Source organism: Centruroides vittatus, unplaced genomic scaffold, assembly GCF_030686945.1.
Source record: "Centruroides vittatus isolate TY-2023 unplaced genomic scaffold, ASM3068694v2 contig_862, whole genome shotgun sequence".
NCBI classification, from domain to species: Eukaryota; Metazoa; Arthropoda; class Arachnida; order Scorpiones; family Buthidae; genus Centruroides; species Centruroides vittatus.
Window position 1 is genome coordinate 1,723,843 of NW_027122562.1, and position 13,767 is coordinate 1,737,609.

The 13,767-nt window shown below is 26.4% G+C and overlaps 1 protein-coding gene across 1 annotated transcript in view; it reads left to right on the forward strand.

The window, feature by feature from the left end:
- LOC136982721 (QRFP-like peptide receptor) overlaps positions 1-13,767 on the forward strand; it is an 83,347-nt gene that overhangs the window by 20,826 nt on the left and 48,754 nt on the right. The gene's annotated exons all lie outside the window — the stretch shown is intronic.

The following is a 13,767-nucleotide window of genomic DNA, read 5'->3' on the forward strand; positions in this document are numbered from 1 at the left end:
ATTCCCTCAAAAATTATTGTAGTTAAAAAATGCCATTTACCACAAGTAAGGCCACTTTGAAGGCTCTAAGACAAGGCGTACGTAAACCCAACATTGTAGATTTTAAAGGCATTATATGTTTTACTACATTCATAAAAATTTGGTGGAGTATTTTGAATATAAAAAATATTTTGTTCAACATTTAATTGCATTCAACTGCTTCTCATAAATCGATCGAATCGTAGTTCTTCGCTATGGAGTCACTTTAAGTTACCCATTGCACAATTGATCGCATGTATGTTGCTCGCTAAAAAATTGATCACATATAAGTAATTTACTATACAATTTAATCTTTGTTAGGCAACATTGATCCTATATAAAGTACTTATTTAATAATTGACTGTATACTCTACAGTACGGTACAGTACATATACTGCACGTTAAATATTGTTATTCAACCAATGAAAGTTTATTTATAATTTAGCACAGGCTTATAATTGATTTATGTTAAGTTGTTTGTTATGCAATTGATCTGACATAGATTACTATACAAGTCATTGCACATTAACTGTTGCAAGTTTCTCTATACGATCATTCTCTCGTAAATCGTTCGTCGAACAATTTACCGCTGGACTGGTCACATATTTGTAGACTCAGTGGCGTATCTAGAAATATGGCACCCCAAAACCCACAATATGCAGGTGCATCCAAACTAATAGTATCGCTTTACACTGGATAATTGTATTTTATAACTGTATTTTTACAGATTTTTTAACATCGAAAGTGCTATTGAAAACTCGTCATTAGTAGTACCTCTAAAATATGACTTAACTATTGTCTTTACTTAAGCTTTAAATTTTTACTAATTTCTTTTTGAATTGTTTATACAAAAATATTATAATTATTTTATTGTTATGATATTATTATTCTTATTTAAAATTTTTGTGCCCCAAACTCTTGCGCTCAAGGCCTGAGCCTAATGGAAAATCTACTGATGTGTAGAATATAAAGTTTCTCTTTTAAGATTAAATTATTTTTATTACCATAAATTTTCATCAAAATGAAATATATATTAATAAAAACCTATTTGCTTTTGTTAAATTAAAGATTATACTAATACCTTTTAATAATAAATATTAAAAGTATGAATAAATAAATAGTTCTTTCGAATTAATTAATTTTTAAGGTATTTAAATTTGAATCGATTTTAATATTTAAAATGTCTTCTGTTCTTATATTATTAAAGATAAATTAATTTTAAATAACTGCAAGTTTTAAAAATACAAACAAATCCCGATATAATGAACCCCTAAATAGCGTTATTCTCGTAATAAGCCAAATGAATTACTAAATGCATTGTTACCATAACGTATAACTTCTAAACCCTTAACACTAAAACTGAATGTAGATAGTGAAGATCCTTCTTACTCGTCACGTGATCTTTACAAATGTTCCGTCCCGAGTCGTTCTTTACGCCTCGAGATTGTCCGTTTGATGGTCCGTTGAAAGTCACACCTCCACACTCGATAATTAGTTATATACAGTTTATTTACAAATATTTACAAAGATATACACTATGTAATAGCATTACGTACACTACAGTATCGAAGCTGTGATGCAGCACGTCGACTTAGCTGGCCCGGGAACACGAGTCACTCTTCCGGAGATGGCTTAACCTCGTGGCCGTCCGTCTCTACAACAACCTTTCTCCAGAGGACTTTCTAAGAGGAGAACACTCTCTCTATCCGCCTCAAAGGTCTGCCTGTTGTTAGAGACCGCCACGTACCAGGTCCCTCGCCCTTTCTCCTCGCTTTTTTGCCACCCTTCCAATTTAAGGGATTCTGGCACTGCTTCCTGCGACCAATCACTTCCTTTCCCTTCTTAGAGCCTTCCAAGACGTCCGCCCTATCCCCCGCCGACGTAGCTCACATTTGCGTCCGTGCTTTATTTATTCTTGTTTTCTCAAGCTGGCCGGCACGTGGCCAACACATTGTCCCTTAAGTGGAGACGCTACACCTTTGATTCTTCCGGCCGTTTATGGCCCCGACCCCAGGTGGGAGCAATTACCTCAGTCGGGCGGTTTCTTTGACACAGGCCGCCAAAGGCGACCTTTACAGTAGATCTAATTACTTCCTACGCAAATATGTATATAAATAAATATATATAACTATATATTTTCTCGAGATACCTCAGTTTAGCGCCAATTTTAAAAGCGAACAGACGGTGGAGCTAAATCGAAATTTACCTGTACTTCATTCATTTAAAGAAATTTTATATACAATTGTTAATTTTTAAATCATTAGAAACTTAATTTCAAGCAATTTATGAAGCTATGTTTAGTAATAAATTAATTAATAACTATTTGGACAATATACATAGTTTAATAATTATATAATATAATGTAGTAGCACATATTTTATAATAAGATTTAGAAATTTCAGAACAATTTATATTTCTAAATGAGTTCTCGTGATACATACATTTGACTATTTGTTAAATCTTAAGAAAGATAACAGACCGAAAACGCTTACTTAACATTTCTTTCTTTAGATCGATCGATTTTAATTCGTTTAGATAAAACAAAGAACGAAATTAAATCTTGCAATTACTATAAACGGAATATTGCTCAAGGAAATAAAACTAAAAATAGAATGACTTATTCATAACATGAGATGTAATATGACGAAATGAAGTGGTTTCACGCCACATATATATCATTTTAACATTAATAAATATAGCAACACCACGACGAATTGTTATAACATTGTTGTCCTTCTTCCTTCCTTTCCAAAAACAAATCTTAGAGAGGCTGACTTTAAATTCGTGTAATGAAATAAATATATTAAAGTTTTATTGCCTTAATAATTACTTAAAACGAACTTAAAAAATATAATAAAATTGAAAAGTAGCGATAATTGGCCTGCAATTTGAAAAAAATTGTAGACCTACAAATTCCCACTGCCGTCTGTCTGTCCGTCTGCCAGTCTGTTCTTTCTTAATCTCGAAAATGGTGTTAGACAGAAGAAATTCGAGAACGGATATGGAAGGCTTCGTGGCAAGAGGCACAGATTAACTATATTGAAATCATATAACTTCCGGTCTATATAGGAAGTCATGTGATTGCTATTCAAAAATTTTTCCCGGAACGGAGTACAGTACATAGATGACCGGCATGCTGCATTAATATTATATCAAAAATATCAGATAAATGCTAAAAATTTAATACTAAATCAATATAATTATGAGATGAAGCACGATATATCTATATTATTACAATTTTTCTATCGTTTGAGAAGGGCTTTAATCGATACTTTATTCACGAATTTTTATTAGATACGCAAGTTTATACGATACAAATTAAACTGGATAATATAAAAAGATATAGACTTTATATCTTAGTTTATTATTTATTACCTCAAGAAATATTTCTAGTAAAAAAACTAGGCAAACAAAAATTACAAGCTAGAGGAATGTATTTATCACAATAGTAATAGCAATGATATTGTCTTGTTTATGTTGTGCCATATAAAAAAATGCGTAGCATGTGTCGACTGCACCGATGATTTATTTGTAATTATCAACGCCAGTCTCTTAGATATTTTTACTTCTGCTAACATTTTCTATCTTTATCAAGAGATGAATCGATTTTATCATTTTATCCTTGAAGAAATCTCTATTTTATTTTTATATAACGTATCACTTGCTGAAGTAATCACAAACGTCTGGTGATTTTCATCTCTGAATTCTATATATATATATATATATATATATAAGCATATATTTTTTCATCATTATCTAAAACACATCAATTGAAATTTCCTTTTTTTATAGTAGTAGTAGTAGGATGAAAAATTTACAAAGTAGAATGATGCTTACGTACGTGTGAAAATAAACATACTCTTGTAAAAAGTCAATTTAAAGCGTAAATTGGTATAAATATTTATTAAATAAGTTGTCAATAAATTTGGACTGTTGAATAAGCAACCCAGAAAATTATAAAAATTTATATAGTATAGAAGTTTTCCAGCAATGTAAAATACTATTCTACTAATTGACAAATATACTTTTCAAGTAAAATTTCTATTCGTTTTTACGATTTCCAAGTCATTTAACATTATTTTTATATTATTGCTTCCCTCGTTTTGTAAAGAATATAAGAATTTAATAGGAGAAAACAAAAATGACAGAGTATGAGAATTAAAAAGAATGTCATAGTACATGGAGGCAACCTGTTTGTGGAAGAAAGCCAAATTTTGATATGCATTATATATATAAAGTAAAGAACTTGATTCTGTACATACCAAGCAAAGAAAAATGCAAATTAAAAAAGAAAAAAAATTAAAGCAGAGTTGATAATTTTCTAGATCTTCAACTGATCCAGATTTTCTTAATGATGATGATACCATTTTCAATTGCTTATCTGCAGGCATCATTTGTAATTGATCTGGAAACGAATCTGTATTTATCATATGTATCAACTTAGAAATTATAATATTTAATATTTTATTTTAATTTAAAATTTTATATAATTTAATCGAGAGATTAAATAATTTTCTGACCAATTTCTACTTAGAATTTCGTTCATTTATTTTAGTCATCATCGTAAATATCTGCATTTGAAGTGCAAAATACTGATCATCGTTTTATCATTTCTTAATACCAAGAGCCATCAACAATTTAAAAACAATTAATTGTATAATTTTAAATATTGTTTTTTTATGACAAATTATTAAAATTATTGCAGTTATATTCTAATTATTTCATTTGGATGGGTACTCCTGCTTAATTAACTGATTAATAAATGATTTAAAATTAATAAGCTAACAACATGCAATTTAATTATTTAAAATAAAATATTCTGATATCTAATTACAGGTATTTACTAGGGTAATAAATAAATAATGTAAAATTATATATTTATGAATGTAATTGGATTTAATTCGTGTAAATTTAAGCTTTAACGATTAATTCTTTTTTGTATTTTTTTCGTATTTAAGACATTATGAGAAATATTAAACAAAATGAAGAATTGAATTTGTTAAAATATTTTTAAATTTTATTTTAAAAATATGAGTTACAAATATTATATTTAATATTTAAAATAAAATATGAATTCCAATTATACATATACACAATAACGTTGTTAGTATTTAGTAAATTACTTACCTAACAATGCCAAGTGGGTCATTCAATCCTAAATGTATAGTATAGGACGCTGTAATGTCAAAACTTCGAAACAATATCTAAATTACGGTAATTTAGATATTGTTTCGAACTTATTAATTAAATCGACAACCGAATAAGTTCCAGTAAACGACTAATTTAGAAATTTCTGTGATTAGAAGCGTGTTAAGCGCCCAACAAAGCGAACATAAAGAGACCACAAAGGCATAGTTAAGTAACTGTTCAGATTAATAGATTAATGAAAGCATTTTATTTGAGTTACTCCGTTAACGTGAAAAATTCTGTTAGTAACAAGAATTATCTCATTAAAATTCAAAACGTTTATCAAGAGATTGTTACATCTTCTGAAGGTCTTCACAATAAAAACTCTCTGTTAAAGCGAACTTTAATCAAAATATTTCAAAAACTTTTTACATTTTTCGTCTTTTAATCTTTCCATATAAAATTTTAAAATTTTCTTTTAAAGCTTCGACGATAAAAAAGATTTTAAAAATTCTCATAAACGTCTCTTCTTTGTTTGCTTCAGTCATAAGTTTTTCTCTGTTCTTCTTATTTCTGTAGGCTCTTTCCTTTTCAAGTTCTTTCCAGGTACAGGAAATAAAGGTCAAGTGCCCTTATATACGATATATATATATATACATACACACTTTACTTTTAGCGGATCTTTAAGGAAACTCCTTGTTCACTGGTAACTTCTGGTATTTTCGTACACTTGGGACATATTTACTGACTATTCGTTCCATCCGCTATCACGAAAGAAGTGTCGTGTAGGACATTTAAGAGATCACCAGCCACGCGAATTCGATCAAGAATGCGATAGGAAAAGAAAATATAAAAAATATTCTTAAAACTATCAGAATTGTATGCTATTCCAAAGGGAAAACATTAAAATAAATGTATTAATAAGCTAAAATTTTTAAACGAAATACAAAATTTTCTATTAATAACGTAACATTAAATATTTGATTAAATTATGCCATTAGTTTTGAATTAATAGCGATAATTAGAATACTTTTCAACTGGGTATTAATGATTATTATACGCTACAGAATCATTCAAATTAACTTATGATTTATTAAGGAACGTCGAAAGTTTCGAATCAATAGCAAACATTACTTATAATATGTAAACATTAAGTTGTAAATAGGATAATTTTTTATAAATTGCCTATAATGCAATTAAATTAATTTAAATAATGTAGATGCGTAATAACGTTTCGAATTTCTCCAAAACGTGGAGAGTTTATTGAAAAAAAAAAAATGGCGACCATAAACCAGTCTACTAGCGAATTAACTTTTAAATAATTTAATCAATGTTAGTAAATTTTACAAAAACTTTTTCTCTTATCTGATAAGAGTCGCCAACTAATGCTGAATGTACTAAATGTGGCTATCTCATTAACATTTCATAACTTGGCTTGAAATTTCATTAATATATGAACTAAACGACAAGCGCTAGATAATGTATTTTATTACAAGTAACTAAACTTAAAAGTGGAAATTATATCAGTCTTTTAACTTTTATAATAACTTAAATTACGTTCCAATATTTATGATTTTCTTATTTTAAGAATTTAATAAAATATTAAATATCTAATGAAATATATTAATTTTATGTATTTAATTTCATTTCATTTAGCAAATATAGCTTTTACTTTTTATGTTAATTTTATATTTAAAATTATAGCATTGTTAGTAGCGATTTTAGATTGTCGAGGCCCCAAGCAAACGAGGAATTGAAAACCCATTTGATATAAGTGTAGGACTATATAAAGTCCATATTATCCGATACAAAGTCTAGGATTCTAGCTAATACCAGCTGAATAATGGACTCGAAAACGAAAGGCCCTAAGCAAAAACCTAGACTTCCCATGTCTATAAACCATCACCGATTTTATTTTATATAATAAATGTTTATCATAAATCAATAAACTTATTTCTAAATTCTGAAAATTTTAATCATGCACATCTTGATTTTGAAATGAATACTCAAAAATACTGCATTACTTCGAATTTAAGATTTGTCTCTATTTTTAAAGTGAAGAAAAAGTTTAAAATTAATATATCAGAGAGCAAAAAAACGTTAATACTATATTTAAAATAAAGTATAATTAGCAGAAAATGCTATAAATTTTTCATTATATAAAGATTTTTTTAATGAATGAACGTTACCTTCAAAAACATGCACTAGAGGTGGGAAATTTCAGTCTCAGATGCAAGAGTCTAGAACTCTCCAAAAAATTTAATAATAATAATAATTATTATTTTAATAAATAAATTAAAATTGAATGTTTAAAATATATTTTAATATAAATACAATGAAATGCATTTTAAACATACAATTTTGATTAATTTATATTATTTATTTTATAACCGTTCATTTATTTATTATTATTTTGACATTTGTTTTATAAGAACGTGTCTGATAACTGTAATTAAATCTTATTTATTAGTCATTAATTCATGTCTAAGCCGTGGATACATGAAAAATAAAATAAAATGCCCAAAATTAAAAAATAAAACGTGGCAATTTGTTCATTAATCATAGTTTTTTTTAAAAAAAAAATCGTAAATAATTTTTATTGATGAAATATCAATAAAGAAAATTTAAAATATTACTCGTATATTTCCTTAATATTGAAGTTTTTGTTCTGGAATTAAAACAAACAGTAGTTTGTTATAACTATTATTAGTTTTTATTTTAATTTTTTGGACAAAGATTTTAAAAAGAAATAATTATAATATAGACAGAACTTTAATATTTTAGCATTTATATTAAGTCTTTTTATACCGTAGAAGAGATTTAAAACTTTAAATTAAGAAGATAAAATAGACACAGAAACATTTATTTTAGAATAAATTCGAATAACTTTTTTTTTATTCTTTCTTTTTTACAAAAGGATTATTACAATTTTAAAGAGGGAAAGTAAATCTTTTCAGTTATGGAAAAGTTTTCAAAGTAAACTTCAACCAAGAGAATTTAAATACAAAAGGGAAAAAATCGATACGGATAATATCGAAAAATATTTTTTCTTTTATTTCTGTTTGTTTTTTAAAATATTATAAAAGTTAAAAATTCGTTTCATTTAAAAAAATAAAATAAAATAAAATTCGTTAGTGAAGCAATTTTAATGCCAAAATTGTATGCAAATTTTACATTTAAAAATTAATTTGTTTTTTTTTGTGTGTGTGTGTATAAAATTGAATTGAAGAAAATTTAAATAAAAATTAATTTTTAAATGAAACTGAATTAAGCAAGTATAGAATTTGAAGGAGATGTTACATCAAAAATTAATTTTTTTTTTCGTATAAAATCAAGGAAAATTTCTTAAATTATATCTATAAATTGAGAAACTGTGCTAAATTTTATTTCAAAAGCTAACAACAGTTATATATATATTTTTTAATTTCCTCGCCAGATGACGATTATTAACAGTAAAAGAAATATACAGTAATGAAAATTTGTAATTTAAAATTTTAAATTACAAATATGTAATATTATTCGTTAATTTAAAAACATGAATATCAATTATATTTCAATATCGTTTGACGTCAGTTTAAAATGAAAATACGTCAAGAATGTGGTAAGATAAAGTTATCCAATCCCATTACTAACAATACTGACGTTAGTTTCTATTTATAGAACTAAACACACGTGCTTAAATTTTTACTTTTTTTAAAAAAAAAAAAAGAAATATAGAGAATATTTTCGCGATTTGATTAATTATTAACAAATTTATAAACAATTTTTTAACGCAGAAATTAATTAAAATAATGTATTTAGTAAAGTAAATAAAACATTACTCGCCAAAACTTAATTACAGTACATAAAAACGACGTTGATAATAGTTTAGTTTTCGAATTTTTGTTATTTTTAAAAATAAAATAAATTAAAAATTTCCGAGAGAAAGAATAAAGTTAACTATTTTAAATAATTAAGCAAAGTATTTACTTTAAAAAGCGGAGAAAAAAATGTTTTTTTTAAAGTTTTTAGGCTCATAATAATTCAATTTTACTTAAATTTAAGCTACAAATTATTGACAGATTTACATAAATTTTAATATTATCAAATACTTAAACGTCCTTAACCGTCACAAGCCACGTATACTTAGTATTATTAGATTTGAAATGAACTTAACCACGTTACGAGATGAAAGTAAATAGTAAACATAGGAAAACGATTAACTTGTATACTTTTGTTTACAAGCCAATACAGTAGTTTGTAAAATCTACAAAATAATACAGAAACAGCGACAAAAATCAGATTGTATCCAACAAGACTCGATATTTCATTTGGACTCTAAGAGAACATTAGTGACTTTCAGCTCTTAAAAGTCAACAAATCGATAGAAACCATTAATAAATTGTCAAGGCAATCTCTCTGATGTATTTATGGCACAAGATTCGTTTGTGTTTATAAAGCTCACCTTTAAAGTAAACAATTTTTCAAATTAAAATAACTAACAATACTTTAAACTGAAGTCTTTATCATATTCTAAACACGCAAATTATTTCCCATCAGTGTTATTTTTACATAGCACAGTAGACGGACTTTTTTGTGCGTATGGCTACTAGAAATATATTAAGATGAATTCTTACTTTTATTTTTAATTCATTAAGATAAGAAAAATATGAGAGGAAAAATGTTTAACTAAACATAAACACAAAGGGATAAGTTTAATTAGATTTTTCTTATATTACATAGAAAATTTTCTACGAAGTAGCAGATGCTCGAAGCAAAAATGGCAAGTTTCGTTGCATTCTACTTCATTTTTATCACCAGAATTTTTATAACTTACCAAGTTTTATTATTATTTGTCGACTAGTATGAGTACGCATAACAAAAGTCTCCAGTAAATTCTTCAAGAAAGTTTATAAATATAATGAAATTTTTCAAAATTAACACATTAGATGAAGTTTAAAAAACTATTTTTCAATAAATGAATTCATTTATTCATTTATTCAAAATTTTAGAATATATTAATTAATGTTTAGTCTTTTTAAAATCTATTTTTATTGTTAAAAATTAAAAAATACAAATACGTTTTTTATTTAATTTATTCCTATTATTTAATAAATATCAACTTTAATACTATTTTTTAAATTATAACATTTCACCGCTTTCAATTAGATTAATTTAATAAATTTGTAATTTTCTAATACTTTTAACATGCTTAATTATACCTAACATTAATATAATTATTCAATACATTAGAAAAACTTTATACGTTTAGAAAAAACAAAATTAAAGTGTAGATCTACTTAAAGCCTAATTTTCCATTAAACTTAATTTGCAATGTTTAACTAGAAATATTTTTTTCATTTCATTTTATTTTTTTTTTTGTAGATGTTATTGATTAAAGATAGTTTACCAGAATGCATTTTCTCTTACAATTTTTCAGGAAGAAATCGATTATTCTGCTTTTATTGTATTCCTTATCTACTTAATTACTAAAGACAGGGTTTAACAATATAAATGCGGTTTGAAATTTCTGATTTAGCTAGCTGCAACAATTAGATATATCATATTTCATCTTGAATTTACGCTCCAATGACGATAACTTGTTTTTTCTTTCTCCTCTTTTTTTCCTCTTCTAAGTGGACTTGTTGCTGTCGAGAAGTCTATGTTAGGATATTTCATCTTGTGCTCTTGTCGAAAACACTCACTTAATATCTTTTTAATCGAATCCGAAAGCATTTTTGCAAAGAAAGTTACTTGATAGAAAGGTGGAAAATTGAATTAAAGTACATTTTAATACTGAATTATTTAGAAACAGTTTATAATTAAATTTTATTTATGCTTCAAATTTATTTATCGAATTTTATTTTATTTTTTTACACTTTTTAAGCATTTTTAAAAATTTATACAAATGGATTTCGGAACTATTTTTAAAATTCTATTCGGAAGTAGAAATTAAAAATTCATAGGGTCAGATCTTCATGCCAAGAAAACAGCAGCTTTGAATTTTCATACATTATTAATTAGTATCATATTTTAAATTCTTATAAAATAGGATAAGGATTTATGTTTAAATTTTGGGAGACACTTTTTATTTTTTTTTCTCTTATTAAACATGCATATCTTTTTACATATTTGCATTGAAATGCCGGAATAAGATTCTAAATTTGGTTTCCTTCTTCGATACTGAGATGAACGTATAGGTTATAAGCTGATCAGTTGAATGATATAGTTCTCTCCAGAAAACGCATTTCTATCTGAAGATATTTCGATATACAAAGGGGAAAAACATTACTTAGCTAAACAGAATATTAAAATTCTCCTAACTTACACTTTCGCTCTTGTTTCAATGAAAATTGTTCTTACGTTCCGTACAAGTTAATGAATTTTTCTGTTCAATTACGAAAATTCGGCCAATTGTTTCGTTGATAAGATCATTCTAGAATGGACTGAATAGAATTCGGTATACAGTATACTGTATTTTATTTGTTCTAAGTGACATAGAGGCACGAGACTCATCTAATGAAGAATTCTGCGCCTTTAGCGAACGTCAGACACATTGAATTATCTGTCACTGGAAAACGTGGAATCCAGTTTAATCAACTTTATTGCTTGCTTAGCAAGTGAATCACATATTGGAATTTACGAACCATTTTATAATTGAAATTATTCATAAATTTTCATTGATATTTGTGACTTTTAAACGTTTTGGCAAGCATCTCGTAATTTGCAAACAAGATAAAATTAGTAAATATAATCGTTTATAGCTCGGATTAATTAAAATTTGAAGCAACTTCCACAAAAATTAAAGATTTTAAAATAAGATATTACCATTCTTAATGAAAAGTTATGCATTTATAGAGTTAAAGCGACGTTTTATTTTTTGTTCTTGGATCGTCTCATTTATTTTTTCTTCTTGCCAGAGAACAAGAGCGGACACAATGACTCGGAAGCGCTATATTATCAATAACATTGTTCATTATTAACCTTTCTTCATCGAACGGTTCTATTGTAAGGTGCACATCGCCACCTGATGCGAAGTGTACTTGATAAAAAGATGGCTGGACTTGCCTCATTGCTCTATTATTATTTTTGAGTGGACAAAGAATTGTGATTGAAATCATTTTTCCTCTTTTTACAGCAAAGAAAATATAGAAAGAAATTCCTAAAAACTATGTTTCGTAAGATTGTAGCGCTTCCTGTTTGTCGATTGATGGAAAACTGATAGAATAATTTATAAATAAAAAAAACATCCAAAACAATATATAGAAATAGATTTATAGGTTTTTTTAAATATCTGTACGTTTTACCATCTTTTTTCTTTATTTTTTCTCTATGGAAAAATAATGAGAAGCTATATTATTGATAATCGTTGTCTCTTTTGAATTTGAATTTTAGTTTTTCTTCCTAATTTTATTGTTTACATTCTTTTTCTGTTGGAAAAAGTGATAATCAATAGAAAAGAAGCGTTGAGATAAATCTCACTAATGCTCTTTTCAGTAATTTAAAGACTAAAAACATATTTCAATTTGGATAGTTATCGAAAAACTGAGAATTATCACATTTTGAGATATTAATTGAAGATTAAATAGAGAAAATTAAGGCAGACACACACACACACATACACATTTATATATATATACAGCATTAATTGAAGAATTAAAGTATTGTATTATGCTGATGCAAACAATGTTAATACGTGCTCTGTACTTACTTATTTGATTAACAGCAAGAAAGAAATGTCACATTAAGTGACAAAGCCTATCCTATGTTGTTTCTATTAGCAACAGTCACCTTAAGAGAAAATGCAATCAACTACTGCAACCAAACGAAAGAAGACGCGAAAACTACCCATTCAATGCTAATGCACGCGCTAAGAATTCTGTCACGTAGAGAACTCAGAGGAAAATGACCCCAGGAGATATTAAGTAAGAGATTCATAAGCTATAATGCTGAAAATGAATTTTTTTTTAAACCGAAGACATTATCATTTATATTAAATAAATTATATTAAAAATTTTTGAGATTTTTAGATGTTAAAACTTTAAAAAGCTACATTTTGACACTATTTATAACAATGTTAATTAGCTTTTTTTATTTTCTAAAAATTATATTTAAATTGCGAATTATTATTTATTTTATTATTTCCTTGTTTGATTTGTTTACTGTTATAACCAATTTACTTTATTCTTCATTTCTTAATGTTGTTTCTTGATATTTAACTAGAATTATTTCCAGAAATAAATTTATAAACTCGTAAAAACGTATAATTGACACCAGTAAAGCTAAAGATAGATACGATTAAGTATAGTTAATTCTCGAATAGTGTCTATAAAATTTATACTCTTATAGAATAAATCTTTAAGATTTAAATTATGTGCAATACTAAACGTTAATCTTAATTTAATTAATAGTCTACTTTATGTGGTAAGGTCAAGCCACTACTTTTGGACAATTTTAGAACAATTTTATTCTAATTAACTTTATCTACTTCTCCAAATGCACTGTAAATTATTTTAGATTAATTTACTAAGCATTAAACTATTATATTTATATTCTATAAATATAGAAACAGTCTTAATAGTTTAACGCTTATTTTGAGGTAAATTTTAAAGAAAAAATTCCAAAAATGCCCATTCTCATCTG